This window comes from Emydura macquarii, unplaced genomic scaffold, assembly GCF_026122565.2.
Source record: "Emydura macquarii macquarii isolate MOO-44397 ecotype Brisbane River unplaced genomic scaffold, CSIRO-AGI_Emac_v2 contig_2897, whole genome shotgun sequence".
Classification (NCBI taxonomy): domain Eukaryota; kingdom Metazoa; phylum Chordata; order Testudines; family Chelidae; genus Emydura; species Emydura macquarii.
The window spans coordinates 13,678,914-13,698,766 of record NW_027133034.1 but is presented as its reverse complement, the minus strand read 5'-3'; the positions used below and the strand labels follow the sequence as shown (position 1 = coordinate 13,698,766).

The 19,853-nt window shown below is 41.3% G+C and overlaps 1 long non-coding RNA gene across 1 annotated transcript in view; it reads right to left on the bottom strand.

Moving 5' to 3' along the window:
- Window positions 1-1,968: 1,968 nt before the first annotated feature.
- LOC137166799 (uncharacterized) overlaps window positions 1,969-19,853 on the bottom strand; it is a 122,470-nt gene continuing 104,585 nt past the window's right edge. Inside the window, exons 2-4 of the long non-coding RNA XR_010923823.1 lie at window positions 10,358-10,511; window positions 2,365-2,468; window positions 1,969-2,257 (exon numbers count right to left, since the gene is read on the bottom strand). This is a non-coding gene — a long non-coding RNA (uncharacterized lncRNA). The remainder of the gene's footprint in view (window positions 2,258-2,364; window positions 2,469-10,357; window positions 10,512-19,853) is intronic.

Below are 19,853 nucleotides of genomic sequence, written 5' to 3'. Positions count from 1 at the left end.
CTCTGTTTACTATACGAAATGACTGGTGCAGATTTAATCAACAAAGGTAAAGAAAGTTTTGGTGCAGGAGAGTGAAATTTCTCACTGAACCATTTCTATCCTAACTGGCTGTCATTATAAGGCTTAGTAGTTTACGCTAGGCAATTAAGGCATTATAACTACATCACTCAGGGATGTGAAAAATCCACACCCCTGAGCAACGCAGTTAAACCAACCTAACCCCCAGTGAAGACAGCACTAGGTTGACCGAAGAATTCTATGGTCAACCTAGCTGCTGCCTCTTGGGGCAGTTGATTACCTAGGTCAATGAGAGAACCCCTCCTGTTGTCACAGGTAGTGTCTTCACTGAAACACTACAGTCATGCAGCTGTAGCATTTCAAGTGGAGACAAGTCCTTAAAAACTTATATTCCCTGAGACCAACTTTTCTTTAAAAATAGTTTTGAAAAGTATAAGTAAATTAGAGCTGGTTGGGGGGCGAGGGGGGAAAGTAAGTATGTCTTGTGAAAAATGCAGGGAACATTTTATCATTTTGTTTTAATTTTTTTCACAATTTTAATTTTTGTTGGATATTTATTGGAAATATATTATTTCATTTCAGTGGGGGGGGAAATGAATTCTCAAACATGTTTACTTTTTCTCTTTCTCCAGTAAGGAACAAGATTTTTACTTAAAAAAAAAATGTGAGTTTGACTTTTTGTACTAAGAAAAAATTATTTTAATATCAAATTTTTCCTTTATTTTTTCTTTAATCAAAACATCGCAATGGATATTTTGTTGTGAAAATTTCTTCTATCAAAAGTCCATTTTTCATTGAAAATACCTTGAAAAATCAGTTTTAGCAATTTTACCTCTCTGGTCCGGTCTGCAAGAAATTCTCACGTAGAATATGACATGCAGCTTTTCCTCAACACATTTTGTGACCAAATGGTCTAACTAAAACAAAACCTTATGAAGAGAGAAAAATGAAATTAAAAGTAAAAGGATGAAATTCTGGTTACATTGAAGTCAATTGACTTTCCATTGACTTCAGTGAGGCAGGATTTTATGCAAGGCCTTCATAACGTGTCTATCCTAGCAACAGGGTCCATCTTTTTGTTGCATATGTGAACAGTGCTAAGGACAAGGAGGACCTAGTTCTTGACTGGTGCCTGTATATGATATATCACATTACAAATACTGTTACTAATGTTAATGGATAGATAAAATCTGTGGTGTTAGAGGAAATAAGATGTATCTTACATTACTCAAGAATGCATCCTCAGTTTTTCCATCTGAGTTTCTAGCTGACCAGACAGTTAGAGGAAAAAAAACCCTCTTGTCTCAAGACAGGTGTCATTTCTTTCTCCTCTTAAGTATCTCATGTCCTCCCAGTTGTTGTCCATAATCTATTTAATGCCAAAGGTTTTTTTCTTGTTCATTATAGTCTCTTAAGCCCTCATAAAGGTGTATATAGAGATGCCTTTCTGATGAAATATGACCATCTCATCTAGAATATATTGTATGTTACTCATGAATTCCAGTTTCTACTTGTGAAGCAGTTGGTGGTTTTTCTTTTTCCTGTACTCTTTATACGATTTTAACAATCTTTTTCACTGTATCCATATAATCCAACTTTGGCATCTTCTTTCCACATAAGCGTTCCCCATTTAAGGGCTATTTGGTTTTGTATAGTAATTATTCTGAATTGAGAGGTCAAATTTGCATCCATTTTAATCTGCTGTTAAAAAGAGCACATATTCTCTTTAAAATTAGTCGCTTTTACTTCTATTCCCAGTCCATTATAAAGTAACAGATTGGACTTGTTCTATCACAGGGACATTCATATCTTCAAAATTGAGGGGGGGGGAGGGGAAGGATCATTAAATTTGGGGGAATACAAAGCTGCAGGATCAGGCTTCTAGTCGTGTGACCCATAGCAGCGGAACAAATTACCCAGTTCATGGTGGCCTGATTAAGACAGTAATAACCTAACCACCTAACCACCATTACATCTCGGCATCTGTATAACTTTTAATTGTATATTCAAAATTCATCAGACAAGACATGGAGAAATATTTGCCGAGTTCTTTCTTTTTTTTTTAATTTTATTTTAGGATTAACAGTCTCATGCATCACAGATGACATAAGAGGGCACATTCCAATGCACTACAGGGTGTTAAAGGGTAGTTTGAATACTGGATGGTGATAAATGGTCAGATTATAATCTGAAATTCCTGTGGTAAACGTCCGTGAGGTAGGATGATGAGTGTCTTGGCCTAAAGTCCAAAAAATTCAGGGTAAGCAGAGTGAGCCCTAGATCAAATGGCATCCCAGCCAAGGCGCTTCTTCAGCACCCTCCTCCATTTATCAAACTTTGGAATACCTTATTTTTAATTGCATTTGTAGCCCATTTCATTACTTTGATGCACAATTTGCATGTATGATTTCGTCTCTGCCATATAAAACAATAAAATTGCATGCTTGGATCTGTAAAATTAAAAAAAAAAAAATCATTTCCTCTAAGCTTATAGAAACTTTATACTTTTAAGAGTAACTGAAATATACCAACATCAAGAAATTGAACTGTGCACCAACACTGGGTGGACTAGTGTTAAATAGGGTTACAGTAGATGACTACCTTAGAATGTTAACCCTATCCTTTAGTTCAAAAGGTCTCTCTCACTTCATTTCATTCTAATATCTCACTGACTGACTGGCGATACTCTCCACCTTATATACCTGTGAAGGCATGACTTGGATGTTCAAGGAAAGTCTGGAAGGTTCTACATGATTCTACAAAGGTCCAGAATTTGCTAGGAGTTTAGTGCAAAATGAATCTGCATACAAAATACCTTAAACATTTTACTTCAAACATTCTATTTTCTCTTTTGTCACTAACAACAAAAACCTGAGCCCAGCGCCCCCCAAACCCAGCACCCTGGGCAGTCACCTGCCCCTAAATCCGGCCCTGAATGTAGGAATTGGGAAGGGAGTAGGCTACTTGCAAGTAAAAATTTGCAGATGTACACAGGCAGTAGATACCCTCAAAGCTACATGTGAGGAGGATACATGAACAGTGCAGTTAAATAGGTATCCAGGTGGTTGTGCACTGGGAGTGCCTGTATGCCTTCAGTACTTAAAAGGATCGGGAACCACAATATTTAAGGGCCGTCAGATAACTGTGCTGGTTTATTTGAGTTAAGATTATTTCTACAGTTAAGTAGCTCAATAAAATTGTGACCAAATGACTTGAAATGAAAACTTAGCGCTGAAACTTTTCTCAGTGCATCAGTAATGTCGGCATGTAGTACACATGATTTCTTTCATGCACAAATGAGCCTTTACTGTAGAAACGTTTAGTGTGAAAGCCCATTATTTGTAGTGCATGCAAAAAAACGTGCCTAAAACATTAGTTTGTTAATACAAATGTAAATGAATAATGAGAAAAAATTGGTCTCAGTAGCATAAAGAGACACTTTTGGATGAAAAGACTACAGGCTGAAGCTAGAAAGCTCATTATAGCTCAGGAAAGTATAATTTTATTTCACTAGTAGTGTACACAGGTAAACTAGGTCCTGGGGGAACTTTATTATGAGCTCTCCTCCCACTCAGGAGTTCTCTATATTAGGTACCCATGGAACCATTGGAAAATGATTGTTGTATGGCCAAACTCAGGTGTTCAAACTAGACAACTTTTAACCTTCAGCAGATTTGGTGGAAGCATCTGAATTTGAGAACAGGCAGGCACTTTACTGTGTTAATGTCGGCCAAAATGAAATTAGATTTAGATTTTCTAAAGGACACCTCAACCAGCATGTAGAGCAAGACTAAAAGATCGTCCAGAATCATGAGAAAGATAAACAGTAATGAAAAAAATACAAATCTAATGAGAATACCAGTAACTCCCAGTTCAAGCATTATGTTGGAAGGCAAAGGTATAAAAGAGGAGAGTCAATTCACATATCTCGGCAATAACATAAGTTAATGAGGATGTCCAGAAAGAAATCATGTCATAAATTGGCAAGGTGGCATCTGCATTCATCAGCTAAAACAAGATTTGGTCATAGAAAATTTATAGTTTAAAGACCCAATTATGAATCTTCAACTCAAATCTTATTTCCACTTTAAGATACAGATGTTAAATCTGGAAATCCACCAAAGGTGCACACAGACCTCTAAATGCCTTTGAAAGCAAATGTCTTTCTTAGGAAAATACTACGTATCGAATTAAATTAATTTATAACCAATGCCTACATTTGTTAGAAAGTTCAACTCCTTAACTCCAAAGCTATGCAGAAAAGAAGATGGAAATAGTTGGGTTTTATGTTCAGAATAAAGCAAGAGCATCTGCCATGACAGGTGTGGCAATGGTGTGCAGCTGGAGGAACACGTATAAGTGGCCAACTGAAAGAATCCCTCTGAATGATATTTGGAGAGGGAAAACTGATAAGACTTAACATACAGGAGGTGGAAAAAAGCATAGGCAGGGATGGTGGAGCCTTGTTCATGCCTCAAGAGCACGGGAAGGCTTCACGTTCGGAAGATGAAATTAATCTTTAAATAATAATTAATTAATCTCATCTATGTTAAAATACGTGACACACATTAAGCTCCAAGGCCAAGATTAAAAAAAATAGGCATCTAAAATCAGGATCCCAATAAACACTTGATTTTCAAAAATGCCAAGCTTCTTATTTAGGTGTTTGAATATGGATTTAGGAACCTACAAATTTGGCCCTCATTTTTCTACTAACATATTACTTTTCAGTGAATGGAATTTCTTATGTAAGGAAATATTGCAGGACAATCAAAATTTGTCATCCAAGTTCTTTAATAGCAGGATCCAAATGATGCAGAACCTCTTGATTAGAGGTATAGTATGCTCATATCAAATCTACCCTTAAGAACAAATTGTGCATAAAACAGAAAAATGACTTTCATATAATCCAAAGATATGTCAACTGCATTAATTTATTCTGAATATATGGCTAGAAAATTTAAATACAAGTTCCTGAAACTTCTACCTGCTTAGGTATTTGACTACTTGAGCCTCTCGACCCAGAGTGCTCCATGAAAAAGTGTATTACAAAATGTAAGTGCTTCCTTGATATTCAATACTCTCAGCTATTAATTATGGTACTACACATGAAATCTCTAATATAAAGCAGCAACCATACCATTCTAAGAGTGGCAGAATACTGTTGTCAATTAAGCCTAACAGGTTAGCTCTCACTTGATGCCTTTTCTTAGCCTGTATTATAAATATTATAATTGAAGGCTGATTGCAATTATTATTTTTTACTTTCAGAAGGAATAAAAGTTATTTAATTTGATACATTAAGACTAATTATTCATAGCTGTTTGTATTTAAATCACCGTCTGCATAATTATCTCTGAGAAGAAAAAAATTGCAGAATGTTTTATAATAAATAAAGGTGCACAGTTTCAAGCTGCGGGTTAAAAGCAATCTATAGTAAATTATCATTTGCTGCTTTCCTATAACATTAAATAAAGTTACGGTATACTCCCATATGTATAAGAACCGCATTTAAATGATTAATGCACATAGAAAACACAGCAGGTCTCCTATGAACAATTTCACCACCACTAAAATAAAATCCCTGTTAAATGGTACATTTTTGTCTCAGAGTTTATAGAACAGTTCCTGATCTGTGTTTTGCTGGTGTAAATCCAGAGTTATTCCACTTTAAATAGTGAGTAACTTGATTTACACTGATGACAACTGGAATTAGACTCTGCCCATAAATTTACTGTTTATGACAAATCTTCAGTTTCAAAACCTGTAATAGCCAGGCTTTAGGACATGATGATAATTTAGACTCAAAGGCTATGTCTACACTGCAGTGCCAATTTGAATTAGCTTAATTCGACTTTCAGCAGCCGATTTATAGAAATCGCAGCAGACTGTCCACACTACGCTGTTAGAAAGCAGTGCAATTTGGGTAGCTATCCCACAGTGCAACTAGTTGGGATGAGTGTCTTCGCCCCAGGATGCAACGCTGCTTCCCCTTTCCTTTTTTCACACCATTTTTTTACTCCCCATGATCGCCATTGCTGCAGAGACATGGAGCCAGCTGAACTCTGCACTATAATTCTGATCGTGACAAATACAACGCAGCTTATCATGGAGTACTTTAGAAATAGAGCAAGAAGGTGAAGCAAGTACTACACTTATTCCACCGCGGCTGCCCTGCTACAGGCCATCGAGCAGAACAATTCCCGATTGCTGCAGGCTGCAACATTTCATCTGCAGTCCATGGACTGCAGGTTTTGGTGCAGGGAAACAAGCACAGACTGGTGGGACCACATCGTTATGCAGCTGTGGGATGCTGATCAGTGACTGCAAAACTTTGGTATGCGAAAGGAAACTTTCCTCGGACTGTGCTCGGAGCTGTCACCATCCCTGAAGTGCGTGAACACTCTCTTGAGACAAGCCATGACGGTGAAGAAGAGAGTTGCCATTGCTCTGTGGAAGTTGGCAACCCCCGACTGTTACCGCTTGGTTGGGAATCAATTTGGAGTCAGTAAATACACAGTGGAAGCTGCCGTGAGTCAAGTGTGCAGGGCCATCAATAGACTTCTGCTACGAAGGACAGTGAAATGTGCAGGACATAGTGGAGGGGTTTGCCACGATGGGGTTCCCAAATTACGAGGGGGGCATTGGTGGGACGCACATCCCCATCTTAGCGCCTGCACACCTGGCGACCGAGTACATAAACCACAAGGGGTACTTTTCCATGGTCCTGCAGGGGCTTGTGGATCACAGGGTCATTTCACAGACATCAGTGTGGGGTGGTCTGGGAACGTGCATGACACCCATATATTTCGTAACTTGGGGGTGTTCAGTAAGATGCAGGTGGGCACTTTCTTCCCTGACCACAAAATTGACATCAGGGATGTGGAAATGCCCATAGTGATCCTGGGGAATCCTGCTTACCCTTTGCTTCCTTGGCTCATGAAGTTGTACACTGGCCACCTTGACAGTGACAAGGAGTGTTTTAAGAAGAGGTTAAACAGTTGCAGAATGGTTGTAGAATGTGCCTTTGGGCATTTAAAGGGTAGATGGAGGAGTCTCCTCACTAGGCTGGACATGAGTGAGAAGTACCTCCCTTCTGTGATATCTGCTTGCTGTGTTCTTCATAATGTGTGTGAAATGAAGGGTGAGAGGTTCCCCCAGGGTTGGGCTGTGGAGGCAGAGAGACTGGCCGCCAGTTATGAGCAGCTAGATGCCAGCATTACGCTGAGTGTTAACTGCGGAGCCCTTTGCATTAGAGAAGCTTTGAAAACCAGGTTCTGCAATGGGATGCAGGAGTTATTTCTGTTCAAGTATGTTGTTTGCCTTTGATGATTCCTCCCCCTCCACAATATCCTCTTTGATATCTGTGCCTGACAAATCCCTCCTGAACAAGAGAGTATTTAATAAAGAAACCTTTTGGAATGATGCAAAACTTTTAACATTCAAGTCATGGGGGAAGCGGGGGTTGAGGGTTCATTCACTGTCTCCAGGGGTAGGGTGGTAGCTTGCTGGGGTGCAGGAGACCACGTACTGCATCCTGGCCAATCTCCTACAAGACCTCGTGGTGGCGGGGGAGGTGGAGGGCGGGATAGCCCTCGGTTCAGGATCATTATGGAGGGGCTGCAGTGGGACTCTGTCCTGCCTCCGCTCCTGAATGTCCACAAGATGCCAGAACATGTCTGACTGGTCCCGCAGGAGTCTCAGCATCTCCTGCGTGGTGCTGCGATCAGTCTCCTGCATTTGTCTGTGAGTGTCCGTTACCCTGTCCATGCTTTGGGACAAGGTCAGCCTCCACGCTCTTTGCTCTGTCTCTGTGGCTGATGAGACCGTCATGAACTTGGAAAACATGTCATCTCTGTTTTTTCTTTTTTCCTTTTTCTAATCTGAGACAGTCTGTCTGCAGTATTTCTTAAGGGTTGGTACACTGCCGAGGTGTCTACAGAATGAAAGAAAAATAACAAGGGAGCCACAGTTAGCATAGTGAAGAAAGTGATACAAATGTAACTATTTCAATAATTAGACCATGAAACAATGTAGCAAATGATTTCCTCTCTCTGCTTGTACTTGAAACCTTTACAGAGAGCAGCTGCAGATGGCGTGGTGGGGTGTGGAGGGAGACAATGCTTAAATGATGCGGGCTACCTTGATTGCAGAGAAGAATCCAGCTGTGGAGGGATGAAAAGGGCTGCCCTCCCCTGAAAAGTTTTTCCAGGTGAGGGAGGGATAGCAGATTACATACATTAAATGTCCCATAAGATATCAACTGATGATAAAACGTAGCGTTTCTCAACACATAAAACGACTGAGCCCTGGGTTACCACCCAGTACAGCCAATGAAATGCCTGAGATCCCCCTCGTGCTGGCCAGACCCAATGTACAAGGACAGAAATGCTAAGAAAGAAAGAAAACTCACCAGATGTGCCTTCCACGGGATCATTTTGTGCTGTCCTGTGTGCTGGTGGACTGCTCGGGGCGGGGTTAGGAATAACTCCTGACTTTGTGGGAAAACGGACACCCCGCTTTCCTGCACCCTGGTCTTCACAGCTTCCTCCTTGTCCACGGAGTCCTCTTCATTGATCATGGACTGTGACCTAGCGGAGGTATCGATGCTGTGGGGAGGCAACGTGGTGGGATCGCCATCTAGAATTGCATGCACCCCATCATAGAACCTGCATATTTTGGAGAGGAGCCAGAACGGCTGTTAGCTTTCCTGGGTGCAGCTCCTTGATCTTCACTCTGCACTGCTGAGCATCCCTCTGGTGTCCCTTCTCCAGCATGCCCTGGGATATCTTCCCATAAATGTCCAGATTCCTTTTGCTGGCTCAGAGCTGAGCCAGAACAGACTCCTCACCCCACAGCCCGATGAGGTCTAAGATCTCTGGTCGACTCCATGCTGGAGCGCGTTTGGGTTTTGCAGTAGCCATGCGGAGAACAGTGACAAAGCTCTCTCCACGCTGGCAGCAAGCACAGGAAATGAAGAATCAAATCTTCCCGGGGCTGCTTGAGGGGAGGGGAATTTACCTGCTAGTGTGACCACAGAGCAGCACAGTGCGAGTGTCCAGAGTGGTCGGAATGGGGCATTACAGGATAGATTCTGGAGGTCAATTAATTCGATTTAAGTCCCATTGCGTCTACACTGACACTAATTCAAATTAACAAATTCGAATTAGGTGATACACCACTTGCAGAGGTGGTCTTATTAATTTGATTTTACAGGCACCTTAATTCGAATTAACAGTGGTGCCAGTGAAGCTATGGGAGTAATTAATTCAAATTAAGGGACTTTAAATCAACCTAAGTCACCAGTGTAGACCAGGCCAAAGATTCATACATAGCCTTAACTTTACTCATTGGGGATCCAACTGAAATCAGTGCAGGAATGAAGCCATGCCAATGCAGAAGCATTTCCTATATTTTCTAATATATTGTCCAGTCTAGTCTTAAATATATTAAGTGATGGAGATATGCACTAATCACTTAGGAAACTGTCCCACGGCCTAATATAGGTCTCATAACATACAAGCTTTACCTGATAGTCCACCCATTTTCTTATTTTCATCCCATTTATTCCTAGTTAACATATACGTACTACCCTAAATAATTCATCTCCCTCCTTGGCATTTATAATTTACAAATATTTCAAACTATTCATCATTAGGTAGCCAGGCTATACATAGAATCATAGAATATTAGAGTTGGAAGGGACCTCAGGAGGTCATCTAGTCCAACCCCCTGCTCAAAGCAGGACTAACCTCAACTATATCATCCCAACCAGGGCTTTGTCAAGCCTCAGCTTAAAAACCTCTAAGGATGGAGATTCTACCACCTCCCTAGGTAACCCATTCCAGTGCTTCACCACCCTCCTAGTAAAAAACTTTTTCCTAATGTCCAACCTAGACCTCCCGCCCTGCAACTTGAGACCATTGCTCCTTGTTCTGTCATCTGCCACCACCGAGAACAGCCTAGCCCTATCCTCTGTGGAACCTCCTTTCAGGTAGTTAAAGGCTGCTATCAAATCCCCCCTCACTCTTCTCTTTTGCAGACTAAACAAGCCCAGTTCCCTCAGCTTCTCCTCATAAGTCTTGTGCTCCAGCCCCCTAATCATTTTGGTTGCCCTCCGCTGGACTCTCTCCAACTTGTCCACATCCTTTTTGTAGTGAGGGGCCCAAAACTGGACACAATATTCTAAATGCGGCCTCACCAACGCCGAATAGAGGGGAATAATCACTTCCCGTGACCTGCTGGCAATGCCCCTCCTAATGCAGCCCAATATGCTATTAGCCTTCTTGACAACCAGGGCACACTGCTGACTCATATCCAGCTTTTTATCCACTGTTACCTCCAGGTCCTTTTCTGCAGATTACATATCTAATCATAAATTAACCCTGAGCAGTTTTGGAGCAGTTCTCTGAGTTCCTGACTGTTTGTCCATATCCAATAACAATAAGGTCCCCAGAAGTGAGTGCAGTATTCCAGGTGCAGTTGCAATAGATCTGTAGAGAGAGGAAAAGTTACTGCTCTGGTCCATGACTGTGCAGTCTGAAATAGCATTAACTTTTTTGCTGACATATTGCGAACTCATGATAGAGTTGCCAAATGTTCAATGTTATCACAAATCTCAGTTTTAAAGGTTGGAGGTTTTTTATTTGATTTTTGTTGTTGTTTTCTCTTTAATTACTCAGAATATCAGGAGCGTCCTCATTATTTTGACCAAAATAAAGATCTTCCCAATGCAATAAACACAGGCTGCCCTCAGCAAACATTCCTGGGGAAGAGAGATGGAGCGGGTAGGGCAAGGAGATTATGAGAAGAGCAGGATGGGGGAATATACAGGAACAGAAAGAGAGAGAATGAGAAGAGTAAGGTGATGAAGGGGGTGGGAGAATGTACTAGGACACAGAGAGAGACAGGGCACACTAGTTGGTAAGATGGTGGCAGACTGAGGAGATATGCTTGCCTGATTATGGGGTAGAGGTTCAGATGATGTGGAGGGAGGCAGGAGGGTGACAGGGAAGAGAGATGAAATGGGATAGAATCTTTTGCTTCCTCGCCACAGAAGACAGGCAGAGGGTAAGTGGGGTAGGCCTGTAAGCTGCCTCAGAGAGAAGGGCTGCTTTGTGTGTGATTTTTAAACCTGAATTTTCAATCTGAAATGATTACACACAAATTAGGCACGCAGACTCTCTCTAAAGTTTAAAAGACAATCAGGGAAGAGGCTGAAAAATAGCACAGTTGTTTGCTTGGCATAAAATTCATGAAACTTAAGAATCTCGTGATTATTGGGTCAGATTGATGATTTTTGATCTCTTAAGGTTGGTAATAAGAGTGATTCACCATCACCCCTCTTGTATGGCAACACACATATATGTATGAGGAAATAGCAATCTCAAATACGTGCAGGACTGTAACTCTCTTTCATCATGGAAGTAATGCAGCTGTTAAAATAGATAGTAAGTTGGACTCGGGAAACTCATTTGGATAACTAAGAGGCTATCTGCATCTTTTACCAAATCCCTTTTAAATTTCCCTTCCAACTTTTTTTCCAGGAGCCGGGAGGAATAAGTAGGTGCTCCCAAAATGTTATTTTAATTTACTGATTTGAAAAACTACTTTTTTGGTTGTTTGTACCTTGCGCTTGCTGGGTCTGTCTGAAATATAGGATTTGAAGTATTGTAAGAAACCAGTATCATGTTCTATCCTCCCTTATCAGCAATAGGAAGCATAATAAACCTCATGAAAGTCCTGTAATTATGCTCATGAGACTTTCAGCATAATTTTGATGAATTGGGAAGGTCAGATTGCTCTGAGAAGTCTGGATGGATATGTGGATTTTGTGGTTAGCTATACTCAACCTCTGAATCTCTGGAGTTTGTCATCACTACGTTAAGCTGCTTATAAATATCTAGCCAGTTTGGTTATACACAACAAGGATTTTCGCCTCCATTTAAATAATAATACAGCAAAAAGCTCCACACACTTCAATTTTGAAGTCAAATGCCTCTAATCATCTTGTTCACTTTCTTCTGTTCGTATTTTTTCATCAAGAATGATAGTTTTGTATTTGTCTTTGTTGGTAATAAAGACAAAGCAATTGTCCCCTCTGATTTTTCTGGTTAGCATCATCAGTGGAGGAAAAACATAACTGAATAATTTAAGGAAATAGTATTGCAATTTCATAACATCCAATGAACCTCAAAATGAAACTTGTAAAACACTTTTTCATGTGAATTATAAATTAAAGAGAAGTGGATTCCCACCACACAGCTGGAAATGTAACAGTTCATTGCTTGACATTAAACATTTGATTTGCATAGGGAGAAGAAAGACGGTTAAAAAATACTCCCATTCTTTTTCATTGGAAATGCTCTTCTAGTGGCAATGAACTAGAACTCTGTCACTTCAGATAAAATAAGAACTGACCCAAAGCTTGACCCAGAATTAAAACCAAACACAAAACTACTTCAAAGCCAGGAAGTTTGGTTAAATTTGGTAATCTTTTCACACCTCTTCTTGTAATCTCTGTTAAACAGGAACTGCCAAAAGAAAATGAGGGAGTAATATTTTAATGTGGTTGAAACCAAGACATGCTAGAACTGTCATAAAACACTGTCTTCTGACATTTTCAGTGCAATTTCTCAACAAAGAGGTTCAGGGATAAGATCAGTCCTTTGCCACTGTAGCCCGTATGCACTAAGAGCCTTCAACATGTGAAGGGTGTTAGTGACTAGTTCACTCCACTCCTCTCTTTGGCTTATTCCCAGAATCCCTCCCCCATGGACTCCTCTTCTCAATTCTTGCTGAGTCAAATGGACTCTTCTATTAGCTGTACTCTTGTGCTATGTAAATAGGTATCAGATTGCTGACTTAAATGTGGACACAAGAGATTCCCATTTCAGATGAGAATTTTTATGTACACTATGCTCCCACTTAAATCAATAGGAGATTTAATATTCAACTTGATTTTTAAAATATTGGGACGATCAAGTTAGTTCTAACTAAATATAGAGTAATACTCTCCTACTCTGAGTGAAAGTTTGACAAGAACATGTTTCTCGATAAAACAATAAGCAGATTTTAGATTATGCATCCAAAATAGTAACAGTCAATAACATTAGTTGAAGAAATGACAACAATAAATGAGAACATTCACATGGAATCCTTGTATAGCTTTAACACTGAACCAACCAATAAATGCAAACTTTCTGGAATTCCAGCATAAATCCTCCACTTTGTTAACCATCCTTAGCTGTAAACATATCTTTAAAAAAAATAAAGGTCAATAAAAATATGTAATGCATGACTATGATCTGACTAGTAACCCATCTAAGAGCCACTATGATGTGTTGGTGCCTAGTGTATAAGATGTCTCCATGCCTAAAATATTTCTTAGGCATTCAAACTAGCATCTAAAGCACGATACAGTGGGAGTTACAGAAATTCCTCAAAAAACAGTTTACTGTACCTGTAGGAAGGCGCAGTGGCCTTCCTCTGAGCCTGGGCCCGCGGAAGGGCCGCAGGCGCCCAATCAGACTCTAGACTTGCCGGCAGCCCAGTCTGCCCGGCAACCAGACTACTAGGCCCCGATAGGTCCTGCCGGGCGGCCAACCCGACAGCAGGGGGGCGGAGCCTTAGGGAGGGCGGCAGCTATAAAAAGTAGGCCCTGCAGCTCAGAGTGGAGAAGGCTGCCGGCGGAGACAGATGCGCTGCCTCGCCGGCTGCGGAAAGGGGCTGAACCTCGCCAGACTACTGCCGCAGGTAACCCCCTCCCGGCCTTGCGGCCCCGGCGACCCGCCTCTAAGGCCTGGGTTGGGCCTCCGGGCCCTCTGGACTGGCCGAGATCTCCAGGCCCGAGGCGCCGGGCCCAGCCTCAGGCCCACAGCGGCTGGGACGAGCCACCTGAACCAGAGGGCTGGGAGTACCGCCCAGAAGCTGGTCCGGACCTGGAGGAGCTGCCTGACGCCCAACCCCAAGAGGCGGGATCCGACCTGGAGGAGTTGCCGGAGGCGGAACCGTACCCACAACCCTGCGATCTGGAGGAGCTGCCCCTTGCTGAGGAGCTTCCCAGTCTGCCCCCCGTGGATGCGGAAGGACTGACTGGACTACCCCGGGCAGTGTACCCCGACGACCCCGAGGAACAAACAGACATAGGTACCGGGGAACCAGGGGAGGAAGGAGCCCAGGGACAGCCAGAGGCGTGGCTGTATGAGGGGTAACACCCCGTCGGCGTGTTGCGGCGGGAGCCCCGCCGAGTGAGTGGCAACACCCGTGCCACTGCTAGGGCCCTGGGCTGGGACGCAGTGGAGTTGGGTGGGCCTGCGTCCCCCTCCCCTCCCCCTGATCCTTGCCATTCCCCAAAAGGGAAATAGCCTCTGCCGCCTGCTAAACTCGAGCCACTGCTCCTTGCTCGCCCGCCCTGCCTGAGGGCCGGGGCGAAAAGACTCGAGGGCCGGGGCGAAAAGACTCCTTGCTCGCCCGCCCTGCCTGAGGGCCGGGGCGAAAAGACGAGGGCCGGGGCGAAAAGACTCCTTGCTCGCCCGCCCTGCCTGAGGGCCGGGGCGAAAAGACTCCTTGCTCGCCCGCCCTGCCTGAGGGCCGGGGCGAAAGACTAAGGGCCGGGGCGAAAGACCCTAACGATCCCCTGTTGTGTAGGAAGGCGCAGTGGCCTTCCTCTGAGCCTGGGCCCGCGGAAGGGCCGCCAGGACTGGACCGGGCAAGAGCCCGTCCTACAGTACCATTAGATTTCTCTTTCTATGAACTCTTGTTGCAATGACAGCTTCCAGGCTTTTAAGTTGCTTCAATTTTATGTTGATTATTCTAGTTGGTTGCAAATCCTTGGGAACATATTTTTTGCAACATTAATTGTCCCTATTGCACTCCCTATTGGAGTTGCCGAAGAAGACCCCTAGTGCATTTCTTCATACAGAAGCGAAAAAACAAAAAGCACTGACGACAATGAAGTATGACACCTGCATGTGATATTCATATTTAGTGAATGGCAAAGAGGCTAATCTTTGATAACCTTCATAGGTTAAAAGCACTGAATAGTCTTGAGTCAAGTGCCCTAACACCATTAAAAATATTGCACACATGCACATTCATCCAATGTGGCAAATGCAATTTTCATCTTTTATCTTCCCTACAGTGTTGATCATATAATCAGAACTGGTTCAGGTCAGATAGTGTTCTTCATGTGAGATTAAAACACACTGGCAGAGGGGTTCTGCAGAAAGACTCCAGACTCCTATCTGAGTCTGCTGTTGCCTAGCCCTATGGGAGTGGGAAACACTGTGGGATTATACTGTTGGATGAGGGTGTAGATCCATCCCCAAAGACTGTTCTTTCCATGGTGGAGAGAAATCCTAAAGCCTTCAAGTGAATATGTTTGCTGACTGTCTTTAAGGGGAGGTACCATAGATTTCCCTCCACCCCCTCTCAAATATGGTGGTATTCAAAAATAGGGAAGTGCATCTTTTTAGAGACATAGATTGCACTGTTACACCAGTTGTCCTGGAACTAGTGCAACACATTCCCACAGCAACCCAGCTTTTGAAACAATCAATCAATCTGGCACATCCAACCATAACATCCCTCTCTGCTGTTTTTGCATTAGTGGATTCTGGGATCCCCTGAAGGTTCTACCAGTATCCCATTGTTTCCATCAGAGATCTTCAAAACAGTAACTTTGGGGAAATTTGCAAAGCATCTGGGGACTCAAATGGCATTCAGAAGAGTCTTGAGTACTTATCTCGGAATTTTCCAACTATTCCTCTCGCTGCCAGTGTGGAATCCCCCAAGGAGGAAATGTAGCAGCTTGACACTGGAGACAATTTTCTTCATAAGAAGTAATCTTGGGAGAGGGATTGTGGGTGCTGATTAGCAGATATATTGGCAGAGACAATCCTATCTGTATGAGGTAGAGAATGAAAAGCACAGGTCCATTAAAGACTATGTTGAAACCAATAACACATTTCATTTCTAACTTTAAAGACTGCTTCACAGAAGGAAAATGGTTTTTGTGTTTAAACATTCTGTGATACCAAGCCTACCGAATTCATACTTTTAACAAGGGACTAAAGCATATTCTTATCTTCCTTTTTGATATGGGCAGAGTATGACAAAATCTCCTAATGGCCTATATTGGGATAGCCATGTTTGAACGATACATTTCAGAAAGGACAAAGGTTGAAAGAAATATTTTTTTACTTCTGCCCATTATGATGTTTCTAATGTTGTCTTTCACCAACACTGTAATCCAAGTGGTAATCTTATGCTTCCTTCTGGTCTGGTAAATGCTGTCTTAATAGAAAGTCGAGTTAATCCTGTTAATAGATCTTGATTCTGCTGATAGTGGGTTTTTTCCCTTCTGAAGCTCAGCTAAAAGAGCATGGACATCAGCAAAGTAGCTTAACAGCTTGTTTAATTTAGTAGAATACTTTTTTTTTCAGTGAAACACTTTTGCATGGTAATACAACTGTTTTTAACCAAAGTTACTTGGCAAAGGGCTACAATGACTAGGTATTTAGGGATAACTTACCTGCCTTTTTAAGTTTCAGTTCAGTAATTGCATCCATGCAACCATAATATGAGAACAAGAGGGAAATACTGCATAATATTTAAGTTTTTTAAGTCTAGCGTCAATAATTGCTTGCCTGAAGTTAGAAATCTGAATGTCAGTTTTGACACATGAATAATTAGCCTGATTCTGAGAGGTACTGAGCATCTGCAGCTCCCAATGCATCAACAGCAGCTCAGAAAGTCAGGCATTTTACATAGATGATTAACTTTCGACAAATTTGGAATTGTAGACACAAGCCACTTTCTTAGATGAGCTTCATGAAGAACTGCAAACAATTCTTTAAACTTCCCAAAGTCAGAACTGCAGAGCAAGACCGATGTGTGTTTACTTTGATTACTGTAATCTAATAAAATTTTAGCAGCCCTCCTGGGTTAAAGAGACCTGCTGAAATATTTCCCATTATTTATTTTTTTTAAGATTGGACATAATAGAATTCTAGGTATTTAAGTAGCCTGTCCTCATGATATTCAGTGGCATGGGGGGAAAGAAGTGAGAAAATAAACTCCTATTGAATCCCTGAATAGCTGTTTGGGAAATTATCATGTGTATCTCTCTGGAAGGGAAACAGTTAATGGCATACTTTTTGTTTAGGGGTTTTTTTGTTTTGTTTTGTTTTTGGGCCACACTGGAATTAATATATGGAAAAGTTAAAAAGAAGTGAAAGTACAAATTATGTACATGGTTGCATGTTCAAATTCCTGGACAGAAACTGTAAGAAAGCAGAAGAATTAGTTGAGCTTTAGGAGTCATTCTAAGGGAGGACTTTATGAACTTCATATAAGTATATGAAAAGGTTAAGTGGTCATCATTACAAAGTTTTGATAATAGATATTCAGTGCATCGTTTTCAGGCTCAATGACCTTTCACAAGTTCCATTTTAAACCATTTACGTAGTTTTTGGTATGATCTCCAGAGATTTATTGCTTCTTTTAAAATGTCTTCTGCAGCCTAAAGCTGAGAGATTCTACAAGGCTAGTTGCATTCTCTTGCCTAATGTAATGGGCCTTGAAATTAAAACATACATATTTTACGGCATAATAAACAATCGTATCCAGATATTAATACTTGCAGTTTAAAATTTTCATGCAGAAAAAGCTTGTTGGAAAATATTTCGCTGTATTTAAAAGATTGTTCAGAAGCTCAATGTTTATAAAATTTTATGACCCTATTAAATATTTGGGGTTACATTTTAAGGAGCATTGTTTAAATTCTTTTTTTAACTAATAGGTATACATTTGTGATTGTACCACTACTTGAAAACTCATTCTTATAAGTCCTACCCCCAGCTTTATTCAATAATCCATATAATACCTGACGATACAAAATGCCATGCACTGTGGCAGTTTGCACAGGTGGAGTCATTCATTCCAGAAGTATTCTCTCTGTGAAGAAAATAGCAGTGCAGTTCTACCCCACAGGTAATCATTCAATATGACAAGGGACTTGGAAACACCCAAATATGTAAATAGTCGGGTGGGTCACAAAATACCTCCCCCGCTTGAGGGACGGATGAATTTCAAGTGACAGCTGCCACAGATTTTTAAAGGGATTTAGGTGTTGCTGTGGTTAGTGTTGTAGTGCCTAGGAGGGCTCACTTGCAAAAGGGATTTATGCTCTTAAATGCCTAAAACCCTTTTGAAAATGAGATTTTAGATAGTCAACAGCTACATCCCTTTAAAAATCTGGACCTTATGAGGGTTTTTTTTTGTTTGTTTTTGTTTTTTTTAATTTCTTCCATAGGCTATTTTATCATGGCATTTTGTATGAAGTCATAGGGAAGATTATGATGAAAAGTGCAAAAATCATGGAGGTGTACATTAGAAGCAGCTTATATCATGGGCACCATTTTGTGCCCAAATAATGCTACAAAAATAAAGCTGATTGTGTTCTGATAACAGTTAACAGAACACAGCACAGTAGTTGCCATGGCAGAGCCAACCTTTGTAAACTCATTCTAACAGTCTTCAAAATAAACGAATATGGGAGAAGACGCTGCTTCTCCTAGTGAGAGTGCTATGGCCTAGTTCTTTGAGTTTCCACAGTTATTTTTCTTTACTTATTTTCAGTTAATCTTTCACGGCTTCCATCTGGTACTCCAGCTTCTCAGTTAAAATGGTTCAAATGAGTATTAAATAATTATGATTTAAGGGTTTTTTTTGCCATTTTTAGACCAACTCATGCCATTTATCATATAATCCTTCCAGCCACTTCACCTGCATTCTGCCCCTTATCTCTCTGCTTCAACCCTTCCAAACTTTTGAAAGGAGAATGACTCACAATAGTTTATTCAACAAATTTTACTTTATGTGCAAGGAACTATAATCCTGCATGTAACAGGGCGAGAGTGAGCCTGCCCTGTTCCTTTCTCTCACAAAGACATTCAGAGACCCTCGATTCTATAACCACTGGTTACCATTTTTAAGTTGTGCTCCCATCACCTGGTCTCATATGAAGTTTGCCCTGTTAGCACCTAGACCCAGGAGGGAAACACTCTGCTTCCACTCCCCAGCTCCCGCTTTCCTGCGTCCTTTCTTTCAGCTCTTTATATAGCCCCAGCTAAGTGGGCTGGCAGCTGCCTCTAAGTGTCTAATTAGGTGCTGGATTTCTCCAGACAGCTCCAATTTACCTCCCTAAATGGGAGCTGGCATGACAGGGGGCTGACTCAGCAGTCCTTGCTCAGCACTCTCTCACACTGCAGTAAATTATATTAATAACTCTCTTAAAACATTTGGATGATGTTTCTGTGGAATTAACCAAATATATATGGGTGGACAAAAACATTTGGTCTACAAAATAGATGTATTTCCATACTGGACATGCTTAAAATATAACATGTAAAAAGCCTTGTGTCTGCAAAAGTAGCGTTTAGTTCCCAAATCTTGTCTGATGAGCAGTTCACTTAGATTAGCAGTCCAACCACTTTCTGCAGGGAATAATGCATAAGGGATAAAGGGATAATGCATCAGTTGTTGGCACAAATATAGTTTTTGTGAGGAAAGAGAAAGTGCTTTCTTTGTAGCAAGTTACTCTGTTTTGAATTTACCAGAACAAACATCTTGAGTAGATGAGAGTATTTGGCAGATTTTAAATTAAAAACAAGAACTGAAGAGACATCTGTGAATGTATCATATCCAGATTAAACTGCAGCACTATAAAAAGGTCTGCCTAGTTTAAAGGACTGGGCCAAATCCTAAAATCTTTATTTAGATTTTAGTAAATTTAGAATCCTTTGGAATATACATTTTGCTTCATAAGCCAT